Source organism: Jaculus jaculus, chromosome 10, assembly GCF_020740685.1.
Source record: "Jaculus jaculus isolate mJacJac1 chromosome 10, mJacJac1.mat.Y.cur, whole genome shotgun sequence".
NCBI lineage: Eukaryota > Metazoa > Chordata > Mammalia > Rodentia > Dipodidae > Jaculus > Jaculus jaculus.
Genome location: NC_059111.1, coordinates 28,489,421 through 28,513,982, shown reverse-complemented (window position 1 = coordinate 28,513,982; position 24,562 = coordinate 28,489,421).

Below are 24,562 nucleotides of genomic sequence, written 5' to 3'. Positions count from 1 at the left end.
TTTCTAATGTCCTTCTCTAAGAGCTCTTACTACTATCTACTCCCAGCTCCCCCTCCACCGGCACTGGTAACTGTGACATCACTCATGTTCTAATGTCCTTCTCTAAGAGCTCTTACTACTATCTACTCCCAGCACCCCCTCCACCAGCACTGGTAACTGTGACATCACTCATGTTCTAATGTCCTTCTCTAAGAGCTCTTACTACTATCTACTCCCAGCACCCCATCCACCGGCACTGGTAACTGTGACATCACTCATGTTCTAATGTCCTTCTCTAAGAGCTCTTACTACTATCTACTCCCAGCTCCCCCCCCCACCGGCACTGGTAACTGTGACATCACTCATGTTCTAATGTCCTTCTCTAAGAGCTCTTACTACTATCTACTCCCAGCTCCCCCTCCAACAGCACTGGTAACTGTGACATCACTCATGTTCTAATGTCCTTCTCTAAGAGCTCTTACTACTATCTACTCCCAGTACCCCTCCACCGGCACTGGTAACTGTGACATCACTCATGTTCTAATGTCCTTCTCTAAGAGCTCTTACTACTATCTACTCCCAGCACCCCCTCCACCTGCACTGGTAACTGTGAAATCACTCAAGTTCTAATGTCCTTCTCTAAGAGCTCTTACTACTATCTACTCCCAGCACCCCCTCCACCGGCACTGGTAACTGTGACATCACTCATGTTCTAATGTCCTTCTCTAAGAGCTCTTACTACTATCTACTCCCAGCTCCCCTCCACCAGAGCTGGTAACTGTGACATCACTCATGTTCTAATGTCCTTCTCTAAGAGCTCTTACTACTATCTACTCCCAGCTCCCCTCCACCAGAGCTGGTAACTGTGACATCACTCATGTTCTAATGTCCTTCATTAAGAGCTCTTACTACTATCTACTCCCAGCACCCCTCCAGCAGCACTGATAACTGTGACATCACTCATGTTCTAATGTCCTTCTCTAAGAGCTCTTACTACTATCTACTCCCAGTACCCCTCCACCGGTACTGGTAACTGTGACATCACTCATGTTCTAATGTCCTTCTCTAAGAGTTCTTACTACTATCTACTCCCAGCACCCCCTCCACCTGCACTGGTAACTGTGACATCACTCATGTTCTAATGTCCTTCTCTAAGAGTTCTTACTACTATCTACTCCCAGCACCCCCTCTACCAGCACTGGTAACTGTGACATCACTCATGTTCTAATATCCTTCTCTAAGAGCTCTTACTACTATCTACTCCCAGCTGCCCCTCCACCAGCACTGGTAACTGTGACATCACTCATGTTCTAATGTCCTTCTCTAAGAGTTCTTACCACTATCTACTCCCAGCACCCCCTCCACCAGCACTGGTAACTGTGACATCACTCATGTTCTAATATCCTTCTCTAAGAGCTCTTACCACTATCTACTCCCAGCTCCCCCTCCACCCGCACTGGTAACTGTGACATCACTCATGTTCTAATGTCCTTCTCTAAGAGTTCTTACTACTATCTACTCCCAGCACCCCCTCCACCAGCACTGGTAACTGTGACATCACTCATGTTCTAATGTCCTTCTCTAAGAGCTCTTACTACTACCTACTCCCAGCTCCCCTCCACCAGCACTGGTAACTGTGACATCACTCATGTTCTAATGTCCTTCTCTATGAGCTCTTACTACTATCCACTCCCAGCACCCCCTCCACCTGCACTGGTAACTGTGACATCACTCATGTTCTAATGTCCTTCTCTAAGAGCTCTTACTACTATCTACTCCCAGCACCCCCTCCACTAGAGCTGGTAATGTGACATCACTCATGTTCTAATGTCCTTCTCTAAGAGCTCTTACTACTATCTACTCCCAGCACCCCCTCCACCAGCACTGGTAACTGTGACATCACTTATGTTCTAATGTCCTTCTCTAAGAGCTCTTACTACTATCTACTCCCAGCTCCCCCCCCCCCTGCACTGGTAACTGTGACATCACTCATGTTCTAATATCCTTCTCTAAGAGCTCTTACTACTATCTAGTCCCAGCTCCCCCTCCACCAGCACTGGTAACTGTGACATCACTCATGTTCTAATGTCCTTCTCTAAGAGCTCTTAGTACTATCTACTCCCAGTACCCCCTCCACCAGCACTGGTAACTGTGACATCACTCATGTTCTAATGTCCTTCTCTAAGAGCTCTTACTACTATCTACTCCCAGCACCCGTCCACCAGCACTGGTAACTGTGACATCACTCATGTTCTAATGTCCTTCTCTAAGAGCTCTTACTACTATCTACTCCCAGCTCCCCCCCCACCTACACTGGTAACTGTGACATCACTCATGTTCTAACGTCCTTCTCTAAGAGCTCTTACTACTATCTACTCCCAGCACCCCTCCACCAGCACTGGTAACAGTGACAACACTCATGTTCTAATGTCCTTCTCTAAGAGCTCTTACTACTATCTACTCCCAGCTCCCCCACCACCTGCACTGGTAACTGTGACATCACTCATGTTCTAATATCCTTCTCTAAGAGCTCTTACTACTATCTACTCCCAGCTCCCCCCCCACCTGCACTGGTAACTGTGACAACACTCATGTTCTAATGTCCTTCTCTAAGAGCTCTTACTACTATCTACTCCCAGCACCCCCTCCACCTGCACTGGTAACAGTGACAACACTCATGTTCTAATGTCCTTCTCTAAGAGCTCTTACTACTATCTACTCCCAGCACCCCTCCACCAGCACTGGTAACTGTGACATCACTCATGTTCTAATGTCCTTCTCTAAGAGCTCTTACTACTATCTACTCCCAGCACCCCTCCACCAGCACTGGTAACTGTGACATCACTCATGTTCTAATGTCCTTCTCTAAGAGCTCTTACTACTATCTACTCCCAGCACCCCTCCACCAGAGCTGGTAACTGTGACATCACTCATGTTCTAATGTCCTTCTCTAAGAGCTCTTACTACTATCTACTCTCAGCACCCTCTCCACCGGCACTGGTAACTGTGACATCACTCATGTTCTAATGTCCTTCTCTAAGAGCTCTTACTACTATCTACTCCCAGTTCCCCCTCCACCAGCACTGGTAACTGTGACATCACTCATGTTCTAATGTCCTTCTCTAAGAGCTCTTACTACTATCTACTCCCAGCACCCCTCCACCGGCACTGGTAACTGTGACATCACTCATGTTCTAATGTCCTTCTCTAAGAGCTCTTACTACTATCTACTCCCAGCACCCCCTCCACCGGCACTGGTAACTGTGACATCACTCATGTTCTAATGTCCTTCTCTAAGAGTTCTCACTACTATCTACTCCCAGCACCCCTCCACCGGCACTGGTAACTGTGACATCACTCATGTTCTAATGTCCTTCTCTAAGAGCTCTTACTACTATCTACTCCCAGTTCCCCCTCCACCAGCACTGGTAACTGTGACATCACTCATGTTCTAATGTCCTTCTCTAAGAGCTCTTACTACTATCAACTCCCAGCACCCCTCCACCGGCACTGGTACCTGTGACATCACTCATGTTCTAATGTCCTTCTCTAAGAGCTCTTACTACTATCTACTCCCAGTACCCCCTCCACCAGCACTGGTAACTGTGACATCACTCATGTTCTAATGTCCTTCTCTAAGAGCTCTTACTACTATCCAGTAACAGCTCCCCCTCCACCAGAGCTGGTAACTGTGACATCACTCATGTTCTAATGTCCTTCTCTAAGAGCTCTTACTACTATCTACTCCCAGCACCCCCTCCACCAGCACTGGTAACTGTGACATCACTCATGTTCTAATGTCCTTCTCTAAGAGCTCTTACTACTATCCACTCCCAGCACCCCCTCCACCAGAGCTGGTAACTGTGACATCACTCATGTTCTAATGTCCTTCTCTAAGAGCTCGTACTACTATCTACTCCCAGCACCCCTCCACCAGCACTGGTTACTGTGACATCACTCATGTTCTAATGTCCTTCTCTAAGAGCTCTTACTACTATCTACTCCCTGCACCCCCTCCACCAGCACTGGTAACTGTGACATCACTCATGTTCTAATGTCCTTCTCTAAGAGTTCTTACTATCTACGCCCAGCACCCCTCCACCAGCACTGGTAACTGTGACATCACTCATGTTCTAATGTCCTTCTCTAAGAGCTCTTACTACTATCTACTCCCAGCTCCCCCTCCACCAGCACTGGTAACTGTGACATCACTCATGTTCTAATGTCCTTCTCTAAGAGCTCTTACTACTATCTACTCCCAGTTCCCCCTCCACCAGCACTGGTAACTGTGACATCACTCATGTTCTAACGTCCTTCTCTAAGAGTTCTTACTACTATCTACTCCCAGCACCCCCTCTACCAGCACTGGTAACTGTGACATCACTCAAGTTCTAATGTCCTTCTCTAAGAGCTCTTACTACTATCTACTCCCAGCTCCCCCTCCACCAGCACTGGTTACAGTGACAACACTCATGTTCTAATGTCCTTCTCTAAGAGCTCTTACTACTATCTACTCCCAGCTCCCCCTCCACCAGCACTGGTTACTGTGACAACACTCATGTTCTAATGTCCTTCTCTAAGAGCTCTTACTACTATCTACTCCCAGCTCCCCCTCCACCAGCACTGGTAACTGTGACAACACTCATGTTCTAATGTCCTTCTCTAAGAGCTCTTACTACTATCTACTCCCAGCACCCCCTCCACCAGAGCTGGTAACTGTGACATCACTCATGTTCTAATGTCCTTCTCTAAGAGCTCTTACTGCTATCCACTCCCAGCACCCCTCCACCAGCACTGGTAACTGTGACATCACTCATGTTCTAATGTCCTTCTCTAAGAGCTCTTACTACTATCTACTCCCAGTACCCCCTCCACCTGCACTGGTAACTCTGACATCACTCATGTTCTAATGTCCTTCTCTAAGAGCTCTTACTACTATCTACTCCCAGCACCCGTCCACCAGCACTGGTAACTGTGACATCACTCATGTTCTAATGTCCTTCTCTAAGAGCTCTTACTACAATCTATTCCCTGCACCCCCTCCACCAGCACTGGTAACTGTGACATCACTCATGTTCTAATGTCCTTCTCTAAGAGTTCTTACTATCTACGCCCAGCACCCCTCCACCAGCACTGGTAACTGTGACATCATTCATGTTCTAATGTCCTTCTCTAAGAGCTCTTACTACTATCTACTCCCAGCTCCCCCTCCACCAGCACTGGTAACTGTGACATCACTCATGTTCTAATGTCCTTCTCTAAGAGCTCTTACTACTATCTACTCCCAGCTCCCCCTCCACCAGCACTGGTAACTGTGACATCACTCATGTTCTAACGTCCTTCTCTAAGAGTTCTTACTACTATCTACTCCCAGCACCCCCTCCACCAGCACTGGTAACTGTGACATCACTCAAGTTCTAATGTCCTTCTCTAATAGCTCTTACTACTATCTACTCCCAGCTCCCCCTCCACCAGCACTGGTTACAGTGACAACACTCATGTTCTAATGTCCTTCTCTAAGAGCTCTTACTACTATCTACTCCCAGCTCCCCCTCCACCAGCACTGGTAACTGTGACAACACTCATGTTCTAATGTCCTTCTCTAAGAGCTCTTACTACTATCTACTCCCAGCTCCCCCTCCACCAGCACGGGTAACTGTGACAACACTCATGTTCTAATGTCCTTCTCTAAGAGCTCTTACTACTATCTACTCCCAGCAACCCCTCCACCAGAGCTGGTATCTGTGACATCACTCATGTTCTAATGTCCTTCTCTAAGAGCTCTTACTGCTATCCACTCCCAGCACCCCTCCACCAGCACTGGTAACTGTGACATCACTCATGTTCTAATGTCCTTCTCTAAGAGCTCTTACTACTATCTACTCCCAGTACCCCCCTCCACCTGCACTGGTAACTCTGACATCACTCATGTTCTAATGTCCTTCTCTAAGAGCTCTTACTACTATCTACTCCCAGCTCCCCCTCCACCAGCACGGGTAACTGTGACATCACTCATGTTCTAATGTCCTTCTCTAAGAGCTCGTACTACTATCTACTCCCAACACCCCTCCACCAGCACTGGTAACAGTGACAACACTCATGTTCTAATGTCCTTCTCTAAGAGCTCTTACTACTATCTACTCCCAGTTCCCCCCCCACCTGCACTGGTAACTGTGACATCACTCATGATCTAATGTCCTTCTCTAAGAGCTCGTACTACTATCTACTCCCAGCACCCCTCCACCAGCACTGGTAACTGTGACATCACTCATGTTCTAATGTCCTTCTCTAATAGATCTTACTACTATCTACTCCCAGCACCCCGTCCACCGGCACTGGTAACTGTGACATCACTCATTTTCTAATGTCCTTCTCTAAGAGCTCTTACTACTATCTACTCCCAGCACCCCCTCCACCAGCACTGGTAACTGTGACAACACTCATGTTCTAATGTCCTTCTCTAAGAGCTCTTACTACTATCTACTCCCAGCTCCCCCCCCACCGGCACTGGTAACTGTGACATCACTCATGTTCTAATGTCCTTCTCTAAGAGCTCTTACTACTATCTACTCCCAGCTCCCCCTCCAACAGCACTGGTAACTGTGACAACACTCATGTTCTAATGTCCTTCTCTAAGAGCTCTTACTACTATCTACTCCCAGCACCCCTCCACCGGCACTGGTAACTGTGACATCACTCATGTTCTAATGTCCTTCTCTAAGAGCTCTTACTACTATCTACTCCCAGCTCCCCCTCCACCGGCACTGGTAACTGTGACTTCACTCATGTTCTAATGTCCTTCTCTAAGAGCTCTTACTACTATCTACTCCCAGCACCCCTCCACCGGCACTGGTAACTGTGACATCACTCATGTTCTAATGTCCTTCTCTAAGAGCTCTTACTACTATCTACTCCCAGTTCCCCCTCCACCAGCACTGGTAACTGTGACATCACTCATGTTCTAACGTACTTCTCTAAGAGTTCTTACTACTATCTACTCCCAGCACCCCCACCCCCATCACTGGTAACTGTGACATCAGTCAAGTTCTAATGTCCTTCTCTAAGAGCTCTTACTACTATCTACTCCCAGCTCCCCCTCCACCAGCACTGGTAACTGTGACAACACTCATGTTCTAATGTCCTTCTCTAAGAGCTCTTACTACTATGTACTCCCAGCACCCCTACACCAGCACTGGTAACTGTGACATCACTCATGTTCTAATGTCCTTCTCTAAGAGCTCGTACTACTATCTACTCCCAGCACACCTCCACCGGCACTGGTAACTGTGACATCACTCATGTTCTAATGTCCTTCTCTAAGAGCTCTTACTACTATGTACTCCCAGCACCGCTCCACCGGCACTGGTAACTGTGACATCACTCATGTTCTAATGTCCTTCTCTAAGAGCTCTTACTACTATCTACTCCCAGCACCCCTCCACCAGAGCTGGTAACTGTGACATCACTCATGTTCTAATGTCCTTCTCTAAGAGCTCGTACTACTATCTACTCCCAGCACCCCTCCACCGGCACTGGTAACTGTGACATCACTCAAGTTCTAATGTCCTTCACTAAGAGCTCTTACTACTATCTACTCCCAGCACCCCTCCAGCAGCACTGGTAACTGTGACATCACTCATGTTCTAATGTCGTTCTCTAAGAGCTCTCACTACTATCTACTCCCAGCACCCCTCCACCGGCACTGGTAACTGTGACAACACTCATGTTCTAATGTCCTTCTCTAAGAGTTCTTACTACTATCTACTCCCAGCACCCCTCAACCAGCACTGGTAACTGTGACATCACTCATGTTCTAATATCCTTCTCTAAGAGCTCATACTACTATCAACTCCCAGCTCCCCCTCCACCAGAACTGGTAACTGTGACATCACTCATGTTCTAATGTCCTTCTCTAAGAGCTCTTACTACTATCTACTCCCAGCTCCCCTCTACCAGCACTGGTAACTGTGACATCACTCATGTTCTAATGTCCTTCTCTAAGAGCTCTTACTACTATCTACTCCCAGTTCCCCCTCCACCAGCACTGGTAACTGTGACATCACTCATGTTCTAATGTCCTTCTCTAAGAGCTCTTACTACTATCTACTCCCAGCTCGCCCTCCACCAGAGCTGGTAACTGTGACATCACTCATGTTCTAATGTCCTTCTCTAAGAGCTCGTACTACTATCTACTCCCAGCACCCCTCCACCAGCACTGGTAACTGTGACATCACTCATGTTCTAATGTCCTTCTCTAAGAGCTCTTACTACTATCTACTCCCTGCACCCCCTCCACCTGCACTGGTAACTGTGACATCACTCATGTTCTAATGTCCTTCTCTAAGAGTTCTTACTATCTACTCCCAGCACCCCTCCACCAGCACTGGTAACTGTGACATCACTCATGTTCTAATGTCCTTCTCTAAGAGCTCTTACTACTATCTACTCCCAGCACCCCCTCCACCAGCACTGGTAACTGTGACATCACTCATGTTCTAATGTCCTTCTCTAAGAGCTCTTACTACTATCTACTCCCAGCTCCCCCTCCACCAGCACTGGTAACTGTGACATCACTCATGTTCTAACGTCCTTCTCTAAGAGTTCTTACTACTATCTACTCCCAGCACCCCCTCCACCAGAGCTGGTAACTGTGACATCACTCAAGTTCTAATGTCCTTCTCTAAGAACTCTTACTACTATCTACTCCCAGCTCCCCCTCCACCAGCACTGGTTACAGTGACAACACTCATGTTCTACTGTCCTTCTCTAAGAGCTCGTACTACTATCTACTCCCAGCTCCCCCTCCACCAGCACTGGTAACTGTGACAACACTCATGTTCTAATGTCCTTCTCTAAGAGCTCTTACTACTATCTACTCCTAGCTCCCCCTCCACCAGCACTGGTAACTGTGACAACACTCATGTTCTAATGTCCTTCTCTAAGAGCTCTTACTACTATCTACTCCCAGCACCCCCTCCACCAGAGCTGGTAACTGTGACATCACTCATGTTCTAATGTCCGTCTCTAAGAGCTCTTACTGCTATCCACTCCCAGCACCCCTCCACCAGCACTGGTAACTGTGACATCACTCATGTTCTAATGTCCTTCTCTAAGAGCTCTTACTACTATCTACTCCCAGTACCCCCTCCACCTGCACTGGTAACTCTGACATCACTCATGTTCTAATGTCCTTCTCTAAGAGCTCGTACTACTATCTACTCCAGGCACCCCTCCACCAGCACTGGTAACTGTGACATCACTCATGTTCTAATGTCCTTCTCTAAGAGATCTTACTACTATCTACTCCCAGCACCCCCTCCACCTGCACTGGTAACTGTGACATCACTCATGTTCTAATGTCCTTCTCTAAGAGCTCTTACTACTATCTACTCCCAGCTCCCCCTCCACCAGCACTGGTAACTGTGACATCACTCATGTTCTAATGTCCTTCTCTAAGAGCTCGTACTACTATCTACTCCGAACCCCCCTCCACCAGCACTGGTAACAGTGACAACACTCATGTTCTAATGTCCTTCTCTAAGAGCCCTTACTACTATCTACTCCCAGTACCCCCTCCACATGCACTGGTAACTGTGACATCACTCATGATCTAATGTCCTTCTCTAAGAGCTCGTACTACTATCTACTCCCAGCACCCCTCCACCAGCACTGGTAACTGTGACATCACTCATGTTCTAATGTCCTTCTCTAAGAGTTCTTACTACTATCTACTCCCAGTTCCCCCTCCACAGGCACTGGTAACTGTGACATCACTCATGTTCTAATGTCCTTCTCTAACAGTTCTTACTACTATCTACTCCCAGCACCCCGTCCACCGGCACTGGTAACTGTGACATCACTCATTTTCTAATGTCCTTCTCTAAGAGCTCTTACTACTATCTACTCCCAGCTCCCCTTCCACCAGCACTGGTAACTGCGACAACACTCATGTTCTAATGTCCTTCTCTAAGAGCTCTTACTACTATCTACTCCCAGCACCCCCTCCACCAGCACTGGTAACTGTGCCATCACTCATGTTCTAATGTCCTTCTCTAAGAGCTCTTACTACTATCTACTCCCAGCACCCCGTCCACCGGCACTGGTAACTGTGACATCACTCATGTTCTAATGTCCTTCTCTAAGAGCTCTTACTACTATCTACTCCCAGCTCCCCCCCCCCACCGGCACTGGTAACTGTGACATCACTCATGTTCTAATGTCCTTCTCTAAGAGCTCTTACTACTATCTATCCCAGCTCCCCCTCCAACAGCACTGGTAACTGTGACAACACTCATGTTCTAATGTCCTTCTCTAAGAGCTCTTACTACTATCTACTCCCAGCACCCCTCCACCGGCACTGGTAACTGTGACATCACTCATGTTCTAATGTCCTTCTCTAAGAGCTCTTACTACTATCTACTCCCAGCTCCCCCTCCACCAGCACTGGTAACTGTGACATCACTCATGTTCTTATGTCCTTCTCTAAGAGCTCTTACTACTATCTACTCCCAGCACCCCTCCACCGGCACTGGTAACTGTGACATCACTCATGTTCTAATGTCCTTCTCTAAGAGCTCTTACTACTATCTACTCCCAGTTCCCCCTCCACCAGCACTGGTAACTGTGACATCACTCATGTTCTAACGTACTTCTCTAAGAGTTCTTACTACTATCTACTCCCAGCAACCCCACCCCCATCACTGGTAACTGTGACATCACTCAAGTTCTAATGTCCTTCTCTAAGAGCTCTTACTACTATCTACTCCCAGCTCCCCCTCCACCAGCACTGGTAACTGTGACAACACTCATGTTCTAATGTCCTTCTCTAAGAGCTCTTACTACTATGTACTCCCAGCAACCCTACACCAGCACTGGTAACTGTGACATCACTCATGTTCTAATGTCCTTCTCTAAGAGTTCTTACTATCTACGCCCAGCACCCCTCCACCAGCACTGGTAACTGTGACATCACTCATGTTCTAATGTCCTTCTCTAAGAGCTCTTACTACTATGTACTCCCAGCACCCCTCCACCGGCACTGGTAACTGTGACATCACTCATGTTCTAATGTCCTTCTCTAAGAGCTCTTACTACTATCTACTCCCAGCTCCCCTCCACCAGAGCTGGTAACTGTGACATCACTCATGTTCTAATGTCCTTCTCTAAGAGTTCTTACTACTATCTACTCCCAGCACCCCCTCCACCTGCACTGGTAACTGTGACATCACTCATGTTCTAATGTCCTTCTCTAAGAGTTCTTACCACTATCTACTCCCAGCACCCCCTCCACCAGCACTGGTAACTGTGACATCACTCATGTTCTAATGTCCTTCTCTAAGAGCTCTTACTACTATCTACTCCCAGCTCCCCTCCACCAGCACTGGTAACTGTGACATCACTCATGTTCTAATGTCCTTCTCTAAGAGCTCTTACTACTATCCACTCCCAGCACCCCCTCCACCTGCACTGGTAACTGTGACATCACTCATGTTCTAATGTCCTTCTCTAAGAGCTCTTACTACTATCTACTCCCAGCACCCCCTCCACCAGAGCTGTAACTGTGACATCACTCATGTTCTAATGTCCTTCTCTAAGAGCTCTTACTACTATCTACTCCCAGCACCCCCTCCACCAGCACTGGTAACTGTGACATCACTCATGTTCTAATGTCCTTCTCTAAGAGCTCTTACTACTATCTACTCCCAGCACCCCCTCCCCCTGCACTGGTAACTGTGACATCACTCATGTTCTAATATCCTTCTCTAAGAGCTCTTACTACTATCTAGTCCCAGCACCCCCTCCACCAGCACTGGTAACTGTGACATCACTCATGTTCTAATGTCCTTCTCTAATAGCTCTTACTACTATCTACTCCCTGTACCCCCTCCACCAGCACTGGTAACTGTGACATCACTCATGTTCTAATGTCCTTCTCTAAGAGCTCTTACTACTATCTACTCCCAGCACCCGTCCACCAGCACTGGTAACTGTGACATCACTCATGTTCTAATGTCCTTCTCTAAGAGCTCTTACTACTATCTACTCCCAGCTCCCCCCCCACCTACACTGGTAACTGTGACATCACTCATGTTCTAACGTCCTTCTCTAAGAGCTTTTACTACTATCTACTCCCAGCACCCCTCCACCAGCACTGGTAACAGTGACAACACTCATGTTCTAATGTCCTTCTCTAAGAGCTCTTACTACTATCTACTCCCAGCTCCCCCACCACCTGCACTGGTAACTGTGACATCACTCATGTTCTAATATCCTTCTCTAAGAGCTCTTACTACTATCTACTCCCAGCTCCCCCCCCCACCTGCACTGGTAACTGTGACAACACTCATGTTCTAATGTCCTTCTCTAAGAGCTCTTACTACTATCTACTCCCAGCACCCCCCTCCACCTGCACTGGTAACTGTGACATCACTCATGTTCTAATGTCCTTCTCTAAGAGCTCTTACTACTATCTACTCCCAGCACCCCTCCACCAGCACTGGAAACTGTGACATCACTCATGTTCTAATGTCCTTCTCTAAGAGCTCTTACTACTATCTACTCCCAGCACCCCCTCCACCAGCACTGGTAACAGTGACAACACTCATGTTCTAATTTCCTTCTCTAAGAGCTCTTACTACTATCTACTCCCAGCACCCCTCCACCAGCACTGGAAACTGTGACATCACTCATGTTCTAATGTCCTTCTCTAAGAGCTCTTACTACTATCTACTCCCAGCACCCCCTCCACCTGCACTGGTAACAGTGACAACACTCATGTTCTAATGTCCTTCTCTAAGAGCTCTTACTACTATCTACTCCCAGCACCCCTCCACCAGCACTGGAAACTGTGACATCACTCATGTTCTAATGTCCTTCTCTAAGAGTTCTTACTACTATCTACTCCCAGCTCCCCCTCCACCTGCACTGGTAACTGTGACATCACTCATGTTCTAATGTCCTTCTCTAAGAGCTCTTACTACTATCTACTCCCAGCTCCCCCTCCACCTGCACTGGTAACTGTGACATCACTCATGTTCTAATGTCCTTCTCTAAAGTTCTTACTACTATCTACTCCCAGCACCCCCTCCACCAGCACTGGTAACTGTGACATCACTCATGTTCTAATGTCCTTCTCTAAGAGCTCTTACTACTATCTACTCCCAGCTCCCCCTCCACCTGCACTGGTAACTGTGACATCACTCATGTTCTAATGTCCTTCTCTAAGAGCTCTTACTACTATCTACTCCCAGCACCCCCTCTACCAGCACTGGTAACTGTGACATCACTCATGTTCTAATGTCCTTCTCTAAGAGTTCTTACTACTATCTACTCCCAGCACCCCCTCCACCAGAGCTGGTAACTGTGACATCACTCATGTTCTAATGTCCTTCTCTAAGAGCTCTTACTACTATCTACTCCCAGCACCCCTCCACCTGCACTGGTAACTGTGACATCACTCATGTTCTAATGTCCTTCTCTAAAGCTCTTACTACTATCTACTCCCAGTTCCCCCTCCACTGGCACTGGTAACTGTGACATCACTCATGTTCTAATGTCCTTCTGTAAAGCTCTTACTACTATCTACTCCCAGTTCCCCCTCCACCGGCACTGGTAACTGTGACATCACTCATGTTTTAATGTCCTTCTCTAAGAGTTCTTCTCCTCCCCCACCTTCCTGGCCCTTTCCTTCCTTCTTGGTTTCTACAGGTGATCCAAATTAAACATATATATCTGTAAATTTTAAGCTAGGATCCATATACAAGAGATCATGTGGAGATTTTCTCTATGAGCCTGGGTATATTTTCCAGTTTTATCTATTTTCCTGCAAATTTCATATTGTCACTATTTTATACCCAGATAAAATGTCACTGTGTTTATATACCACATTTTTATTATCCGTTCATTGGCCAATGGACATCTAGGCTGGCTCCATTTCCTACCTATTGTGAATAGAATGGCAATAAGCATAGAATTGAAAGTATTTCTATGGTAGAATATAGAGTGCTTTGGATATTACACAGGCATGGTGTAAAGTAGCTTTTAGGTTTTTAAAAATATTATATTTTTATTTATTTATGAGAGAGAGAGAGAGAGAGAGAATGGGTACACCAGATCTTCCAGCCATTGAAAATGAACTTCAGATGTATGTGCCACCTTGTATATCTGGCTTAAGTGGATCCTGGGAAGTTGAACTGAAGTACTTCAGATTTGCAGGCAAGTGCCTTAACCATTAAGCCATCTCTCCAGCCCTATTTCTAGCTTTCTGAAGGACTTCCATACTGATTTCCATAGGGGCTATACCAGTTTACATTCCTACCAACAGTGAATAAGAATTCCCTTATTTAAAAACTACGTTTAATAACAGTTATGTTAATAAAATAATAGAAAAATATGAGGATTATTATAGTTCTGGATACTTAGTGTCTTATAGCATCATTTGTATGATGAATTAATGAGATAATTACAATCATATAAGGTGTCCTAATTTAAACAGGCCTATTTTCAGCTTACAAAATCATTATGGATAATTTATATTTGTTCATGAGCTTTAGATATTTGTAGCTTTTAAACTTCTCTATGTTGGCTTAGTAATGTCAGGCTTCAATTTTACTCTGATTATTGAAACTTCATGTATGTATGTCATATGTTGGCTGTTCCAGAATTGCTGAATGATTCCAACAATTTTTTTCAACACTAGAAGTTATTTGCATATTAAGTCAAATAAGGAGGTCATCAGGCTAACAAAACACTGACTGTTCAATGTTTTCTTTCAATCAACATATGATTGCCTTGGGTCTAGCTGGTGTTGCTCACAGAAATACAAGGATATTTTTACTTTACCAGAAGATATTTCTGTTTGTGTATAGTGTGGCATGTATGTATGTGGTGTTTGTACATGTATGACCCCTTGCCTGCAGTGACAGGAGCTGAAATTGCTGTCCTGCTCCATCACTCTTCCTCCAGTTCTTATTTGGTCTGAAGTCTCTTCCTCATACTGGAGTTTGCCATTATGGGCTTGTACCATCTCTACTCCCCACAGGCCTGGGATAACAGACTTGTGTGGCCATGCACAGCTGTTTGTGTATGGGTTCTGGAGATTTGAACTCAGGCTGTCATGCTTTTTTGTACAGGAAGCACGTTTAGCCACTGAGCCATGGCTCCATCCTATAGGTACATCTTCAGTGGTTCATCTGACTGTTCAAGGGTGTACACAGCCTTAACCACAGCTATATTTACTGAGTATAGCTGGTACTGTTCTGTGTCTCAGATGTATAATCAAACAATTCTAAGTGTGCATGTCTGAAGATACAGTTCTCATTTCAGCATGTGAGAAGGTTGAGGTGCCAAATGATAGTATCTTGGCCAAAGTCACATAGCTAGTAGGTCATGAAATTTGGATCCATCTATTCCAGGGCCTTCCTTTCTCAACCTCAACCTTGAAAACACATATTTAACATTCTCTCTCTCTCTTCTCTTCTCTCTCTCTCTCTCTCTCTCTCTCTCTCGCTCTCTCTCTCTCTCTCTCTTTCTTCATCTCCTTTATTCACTTTGTTATTGCCACAAATTCCTTGTAACTTGTAGAAATATGTTTGGAAATTATTTTAGAACATTCTACCATTTTTACATTAATATAATGACTTTGTATACTATATAACTTTCCTTTACAATATTGACTTTATTTCTCAAGTAAATGCTGTGAGTGGGTCACCAGTTCATTGTTACAAGGTCATTTACACCAGTTTGCTAGCAAGCACAAAATGGGAAACAAGAACAGCTTTGTTCTACTTTCATTTCTGGCTCCAAAACAAGAAGATGTACATAGGAAATGTTGCAGATCCCATTCCACCTTCTGAAAATGAGTCAGGAGTTTCATATCTCAACCATTTGGGGATTTCCTGAGAATGTATACGACACCAAATTCCAAGTTTGTAACTTTTGTCAGACTCTCTAGTTACCTCATAACTAATCAAATTCTTGCCACTTAATCAAAACAACCTACAGGAAAATAACACTTTCTCTCTGAGACATTTTCCTATAGTTTGAAAACTTAAAGAAAATGTGAGGTCAAAATGTATTCAAAGCAACCTTTGCTTCATATTTAACTCAAGAGTATTAAATAGACTCCCAAGGATTGTACTAACCCACATAGAGTCAAATCTCTTGTAAAAAAATAAAACAGAAATGGCAACTGGCTCTTTCCTTGAGCCAAACCTCCTTCCTCTCATCCCACAGTCAAGTAGAGTCACGATCTCAAGAGCCAACAGCTTCCTCTGGAGATAAATTCCAGGCTGTCATAAGTAAGTTCTTTATTTGTGAAACTAAAGAACAAACAGAGACCACTGGGAACACCTTGATCAATGGTTCCCATATGCTCCTGTAGCCTTAATTCCATGCATCTTCTCCCCCTCATTTCAGCCAACAGCCATGAGTTAGGAAATTTTTTCAAAGGAATTGAGTGCATTAAATATGATCTTTGCCAATACTTTTCTGTAAAGACAAATATAAATAAATGTTTTAATTTGAGTTTCTGGCCAAAGGTCCATACCCCATAATAACTTCAAAATAACTTTTAACTTTAAGCAAGGAAACTTGTAATTATTCATACCATCTTATGAAAAGATCCAGACTTAGAACCTCATTGTTGTCTATATGGAAGCTTATGTATCTAGATATAGGAAATCATGTTATACTTATTTTTTTATCGTACTGAGGGCCACAGAAACATTATTTGCATGCCTAAGATTAGACTGCAAGGTAGAACAGAAATTACACTCCAAGTCTAGAAAGCTCAGTAAGAGAATATTTCTCAAAATTGAGATCAAGTGTTCAGCAAAGACCTGATAACAACATCAATTCCATACCAGAAAATGAGAGCTGGCATCTAAAACAAATTGGCCAGAATTAGATATAGCAGGTATCACATGACACTCTGCAAAGAGGAATGAAAATTCAGTACTCTGGAGAAAAGCATGGATTTAACTATGAACTTTGGTACGGAGTGTGTTAGATTGGAATTCAGCTGACAGAGACTAATGCAAGGGGTGAGAAATATTCAGAGTGAACATTCATGGCTTTCAGAGGAGGAGGAAGCCTAGAGAAAACAAATTACATCAGTTAAGGCTAACAGGATAGAGATAAGAGAAGCAAAAGAGCCAAGGGAGATAAGGTAAGCCCACCGGGTTAAAGAGTATAAGGAGGGCAAATCTATCAGAAGAGAAAGGATGACAAGAGAGAGAAGTCAGACCTTCTAATATACGAGGAAGGGCACAGAATTCATCATGATTCTGAAATTTACTGAGATGTTCAAGTTGTAATTCTTTTTTTTTAACTTAGCCCTCAGACAAAAACACAGAAAGGAAACAGAGAAAGGAATATGATGGATTTTGAAGGACTGAAAGGCCTAGGAAAAATTCCACTGACAAGAAACAGAAAAGAGGCATGCTTTTGTTTTCTTCATGTGGCTGAAAAGCAGGAAAGCTGCCCATACCACTTTTCCACAGAGGCATTGAGCAAAGACACACCAGCCTGAAAGAGGACACACGCCACCTAAGTGACACACCCACAGCCACTTCCTACCAGCTTCCAAATTAAAATGTTTAATTGAATTATATCTCTCTTTGGGGGAGATACAGATGACATCCCCTTAAAAATATTTTGGTCCAGTCCTTTTAATTTTAGCCAAATAAATTGTCACTTCCATTCTAAGTTATGAAAACAAATTCATATGTTATTTTTAAAAAATATTTTATTATTGATTTGGAAATATATGAAGAAAGAGAGAGAGAGAATGGGTGCATCAGAGTCTCTTGCAATTGTAACCTAACTTCAGATGCATGCAGCACTTTGTACACCTGGCTTTATATGTCACTTTTGTTTTAGAGATAAAGTAGTAGAAATCACAAAAATAGAGCATACTAAAAATATACAAAGACTCACAAGGTTTTCACTCTTAGGAAGAGCTTTCTGAATTTCAAAATGTCTATGAGTGACTAAGGGCCTCATTCATAGGACACAATTCTGGGCAGGACACCAACCGCATTAGAAACATCTCAACAACCCTGTATTATAAACATCCCATTTCTTCACAGACCAGGAAACAGAGAAATAAAGAGAACCAGTAAATGCTCAAATTTATAGTTCCTGGAAATTTTATTATTTAAAGTGCTAAGAAAATAAATAGGCACCATGAATCACTCTATGTATTTCAAACACAAATCTCTGAACTTAAACATGAATAAGCTTGACTTTCTAGAAATATATCTACTTTGCACGCACACACACACACACACACACACACACACACACAGATCTACCCTGTGGAAACTAGAGTTAAGAGAGTGTGGCATTCTGGTTCACCACACCACTGTCACTGCTATACAGAGGTCAACTTGAAGAGTAGCAAATACTGCATCCCATGGATTATTCCAGTGGACTCCTAGCTGACAACCTACAAATGAATATCACCTTTCCCAGCCCAGAGAAGCACACAGAATTATACCCCTTAGAATGGTGTGTTCCAAATATAGTATGAAGAGAAATGAAAATTTACCTCTTCTCCACCTTTCCATTTGCCAAGGGAAAAAAGAAAAGTTTCCAAACCTATCTGTCCCTCAAACAACACACATTTACTTATTCATACATATTTCTTTGTACCTCCTAAATCATTTGCTCTGAAGCAGTATTGTATACTAGCAAGGCAAGCTCTGGAGGTGAAGAAGGCCTAGTTCAAATCCTGATCTCCCTCACTTATTCAGTCAGATCTTCTCCCAAGCCCCAGTGTACTTAATGTATCAATGCTACAAAGTTTATAATTGTAAAAATTAAATTACATAATATATAAAGGCCCAGTAAATATGTAAAAAAGATATTAAACATAGTTGGCAGAAATTAAATGCTTAAAATGTAAGAGAAATTATTATTATTGGGATGGGAACATGATGGCTCAGTGGGTAAAGGAGCTTGCTAGCAAAACCTGACAGAGCCGGTTCAATTCCACAATATCCATGTAAAGCCAGATAAGCAAAATGGCGCGTGCATCTAAAGTTAACTTACAGTGGCAAAGGGCCCTAGCACATGCCCCAGTCCTCTCTTGCATTTATAGTCTCTCTCTTTCTCTCTCCCTCCTTGCAAACAAATAAATAAAAATATTAACAAGGCACCACGTATGGTGGTGCATGCCTTTAATCTCGGCACTCTAGAGGCAGATATAAAAGGATTGCTGTGAGTTTATGGGCTAGAGTGAGATCCTAACACAAAAATCAAAACCAAAAATCATATTAACAAGAAAAGAAATTACTGGTGTGGACAATGTGTGGGTGGGATTGGGGTCTGCAGTGTGTAGGCTGGACCCATTTCTGGGCTCCTCCCACTCCCTGGTCAGAGTTCCTTGAGGAGATAGTGTGTGGGCGGGTTTGGCAGTTTGGAGTGAGTAGGACAGATCCATTTCTGGGCTCCTCCTACCTACAGTATCTGAGTTCTTTCCTAGGTCGGTGGCATGGCAATCTGGAGTGAGGAGGCCAGACCCCTGTATCTGGGCTTCTCCCACCTCCCTAGTCTGGGTTGCCTGCACTTGGTGTCCTGGAGGGCATGGCATGAAGGAAATAAGATCTCTCTGTTCCGTTGCTCCTCCTAGATCCCTGGTCCTGTTAGGTCCCTTTTGTGCCCTGCTCAGGGAGAACTGGCTCTGGGCGAGCTGTGGAATAAGGCCTTTTGTTCTGATATCCTGACTGGCTAATAGGTAACCAACATCCCTGCTCAGCTGAGTTAGAGGGTGAATGGGCCAAAGGAAAAAACTTGCTTCCTTCTCAACAAAATAAAGAGTTGTCCTAAAATGTTTAGATAACAACACAGAAAAGCTGAAGAAAGTCAGAAAACTGAGATCTCCACCAAGGATGCCTAGTCCTACTACAGAAGCAAATCAACAGAAATTCATTCCCAAAATGAAAACACAACAAATGAGACCCTGATTTAAAAAATAAAGAAATCACTGAGCCTTTTGATGCAAACTATCAAAGAACCAAAAATTGTATTAATGAAATTGAATAGAATCATCTCCTACAGCATTCAGCCTTTGACAATAGGCTTAACTTGATTAAAGAAAACATTAGAACCCTCCAAAAAGATATGAATAAATTGAAGGTAAGTTGAGAAATGAAAGACCACAACAACTGGTTGAGTAAGCTTAATAAAGACTTGATCAAATGCAAGAATGAGCTATAGGAAGCATCAAGATAATCAAACTCCAAATCATACCACAAAAAAGAGATGGACATGATACAAAATAACTCAACAGAAAACAAAAATCAAACAGAAATTATAAAAACCTCTAGAACTACTCACCAACATAGTTACTCATGTGGAAGACAGAACCTCTGACTTGGAAGATAAGACAGAAGAAATTGACAAATCTTTACTAAGTTCCAAAATTCAAGTGAACAGACTATGAGGGAATTATGGTTCATCCTAAAATGACCAAACATCAGAATTATGGATATACCAGGAGGAGAAGAAATCCAGAACAGAGGCATAAAGAAATACTCAACAAATTATTGAAGAAAAATTTCTGAATCTTGCAAAAGAGAGGCCCATACAGATAAAGGAAGCCCACAGAACACCAATCAGGCAGGACCAAAAAAGAAACTCTCCAAGACACATCATAGTTAAAACTCTTAACAATGAAAACAAAGAGAGAGTGTTAAAAGCAACAAGAAAGAAGCAATTCACAACACACAAAGGCAGTCCTATTAGAATGACATCAGATTTCTCAATGGAAACCCTGACAGAAAGATCATAATTTAATTACCTGACTGTCCACATAACAACACTGAAAATACAAGAAGAACCCAACTCAAAGAGCTCTATGTGGGAAAAAAAAAATAATCAAGAAGAGAGCATAAGTTAATGACTTGGAAACTAAAAAACAATTTTTAAAATTGATAAAATGGCCAGGTGTGGTGGCTCATGCCTTTAATCCCAGCACTCAGGAGGCAGAGGTAGGAGAATTGCCATGAGTTTGAGGCCACCCTGAGACTCCATAGTGAAGCCAGGTCAGCCTGGGCTAGACTGAGACCCTATCTCAGAAAACAACAAAAAAAAGTTGATAAAATTAAGAGCTGGTTCTTTTAAAAAAATAAACAAGATTGAGAAAATCCTGGAAAAATTGATCAAGCAAAAAAAAAAAAAAAAAACAACAACAAAAAAAAAACGAACAGATAGAGTGAGAGAGAGAGAAGTCTCAAAATAACAAAATCAGAAATAAGAAAAGGAGAAATCAGTACAGACATCATTGAAATTGGAAGAATCATCAGGACATACTTACAAAACCTCTACTCTACAATATTGCATAATCTGGAAGAAATGGATGAATTCGTAGACATATACCATCTACCAAAACTAAACTCAGAACAGATTAATCTCCTAAACAAAATCTCCTAAACAAGCCCATCACATCCATAGAGACTAAAAAGGTAAACAAAAACCTCTCTACCCCCCCAAAAAAAGTTTGGGACCACATGGCTGCTCAACTGAATTCTATCAAACTTTCATAGAAGAACTGGAACAAATTTTTCTCAAATGATTCTGCATAATTGGAGACAAGGAATCCTTAAGCATTACCCGTACACCAAAATTAAGCATTACTGTAATACCAAAATCAGACAAAGATGCATCAAGGAGAGAAAATTGTAGGCCTATATCCCTAGTGAACTTAGATGCAAAGATCCTAAACAAAATCCTCGTAAACTGAATTCAACAACACAATCAAAAGCATTATCCATCTTGATCAAGTAGGCTCCATCCCAGGGATTCAGGGATGGTTTATCATATGGAAATTGGTCAATGTAATGGTAATGCACCACAAAAATAAACTGAACCATAAGAACTACATGATCATCAGAGTTGATGCATAGAAGGCCTTTGACAAAATACACCACTTTATGATCAAAACACTGGAAAGACTAGGCATGGAGGGTTTATATCTCAACACAATAAAGACTACACACACACACACACACACATAAATATATACACTTCCTAAAACCCAAATAATACTTAATGGAAAAAAAATCAGGAGTTCCCACTGCGATCAGGAACAAGACAGAGGTTCTGACTCTTACCACTCCACTTCCACATAGTACTAGATGTACTAGCCCAAGCAATAAGACAGGAGAAAGAAATAAAAGGGATTCAAATTGGCAAGGAAGAAGACAAGTTAGCACCCAATTGCAAATGACAGGATCCTATATATAAGTGACCTGAAAGTCTCTATTCAAAAACTTCTAAAGGTGATAAATTCCTTCAGGGAAGTGGCAGGATACAAAATCAATGCACAAAAATCTATATCTTTTCTATATGCAAAGGACAAATATACAGAGGAAAAAATCAGTGAGGCTATCCCATTTTCAATAGCAAACAAAAAAAATTAAATAACTTAGAATAACACTAACAAATGATGTGAAAGAACTATATAATGAAAACATCAAAACACTCAAGAAAGAAATGGAAGAGGACTTGAGAAGATGGAAAGACCTCCCATGCTCCTGGATAGCTAGAATTAATATTGTGAAAATGGCAACTCTACCAAAAGCAATATACAGATTTAATGCAATACCAATAAAAATACCAGAATCATTCTTCACAGAGGTTGAAAAAGGTGATCTCAAAATTCATATGGAATGGCAGAAGGTCTTGGATATCCAAACATATCCTCAGTAAAAGAAACACCTCTGGTGGTATCACCATACCTGATCTAAAGCTATATTACAAAGCCATAGTGAAATAACAGCATGGTACTGGCATGAAGACAGAAACATAAACCAGTGGAACCAATTTGAAGACCCAGACCTTAGGGCAGGTAACTACAGCTGCTTGATCTTTGACAAAGGTGACAAAAATGTAGACTGGAGAAAAGGCAGCATCTTCAACAAATGTTATTGGTCAAATTGTACAACCATATGTAGAAAAATGAAATTAGACCCACTCATTTAGCCATACGCAAAAATCAAGTCCTAATGGATTGAAGACCTCAATATAAGACCTGAAACTCTTCAACTACTGGAAGAAAAGAAAAAAACAGGAAGCACTCTCTGCGACTAGGAAAAGACTTCCTGAACGAAACCCCAGTAGCCAAGGAAATTAAACAAGCACTCAACCAATGGGATCTCATGAAGCTCAAAAGCTTTTGCACAAACAAACATACCATTAGCAGAGCCAATAGAGTACCCACTGAATGGGAAAAGATCTTTGCTAGCCATACCACTGACAGATACCTATTATCTAGAATCTACAAAGAATTCAAAAAACTAAACAACAACATCAACAGCAAAAAACCCACTTCAAAAGTGAGGCAGAGAACTAAATAGGGAGTTGTCAGAAAAAGAATAACAAATGGCTAACACACACTTAAGAAAATGTTGAACATTCCTAACCATTAGGGAAATGCAAATTAAAATAACTAAGATATTCTACCTTACCCCAGCAAGGATAGCAAACACTAAAAAAATCAAATGAAAACAAATGTTGGTGAGGCTGTATAGAAATAGGAACACTCATTCACTGTTGGTGGCAATGGAAGCTGGTATAACCACTTTGGAAGTCAATTTGGGGACTCCTGAATAGGATGAATATAGAGTTACCAACAAACCCTGTTACTCCCTTACTGAGCATTTACCCTAAAAGCTCCACATCTCAGTTCAGAAATATTTGCTCAAACATGTTTATAGTTGCCCAATTCATAATAGCTAAAAACTGGAATTAATCCAGGTGTCAATCATTGGATGAATGGATAACCAAGATGTGGTATATCTACATGGTGGAGTTCTACTCAGCAGTAAGAAAAAAATGACACATTGAAATTTGTAGAAAAATGGTTGAACTTGGAACAGATCATTCTAACTGAACTCACACAGTAACAGAAAGAGAACTGCTGTAGGATCTTACTCATCTGCAGTTCCTTACCTGGATCAGTCCAAGTTGCTGACATAATTGAATATCATCTTGAGGCTTGGACAATAAGGAGGGTAGCGTTTGGGGGAAGGGAAAGGGTGGAGAGGACATAAACTGAACCAAAATTGAACTGGTACCATAGAATCCTATATGCTTGAAGTCAGGATAAAAGGTGGAATCCTCAAGAGGATCTTAGAGGAAACACCTGAATTGAAGAACCTAGAGAGAGTGAGATGAAACATAACCTCAAATTTCTCCTGTTTCCATTTCTTCTCTGGCTTTTTCTTTTTTCTTTTCCCTTGGCACTGGCCTGCTATTCCCTATTGCAGAATGTTGTCTACATCCACAATGAGCTGTTGATCAGAGAGACCCACTAGATCTCCCAAAAGAAACAAGACAGGCTTCTGTCAGAGCATTTGATTTTCTACCAGAGGTTAATGGTAAGACCCTATTTGCTGAAGACACCAAACACTTTTGGCATGGACCATGGAGAGACATGCTTGGAATCTGGAGGAGAACCAGCCTCCAGATAATTAGCCCATCTAGTGCTGGAAGGTGCTACATGGGGGAAAGTGGCCAACATCTGTCCAAGCAACTCAAAGTGTAAGCGCCTCAGAAGCAAATAACTTGATGTGATGCT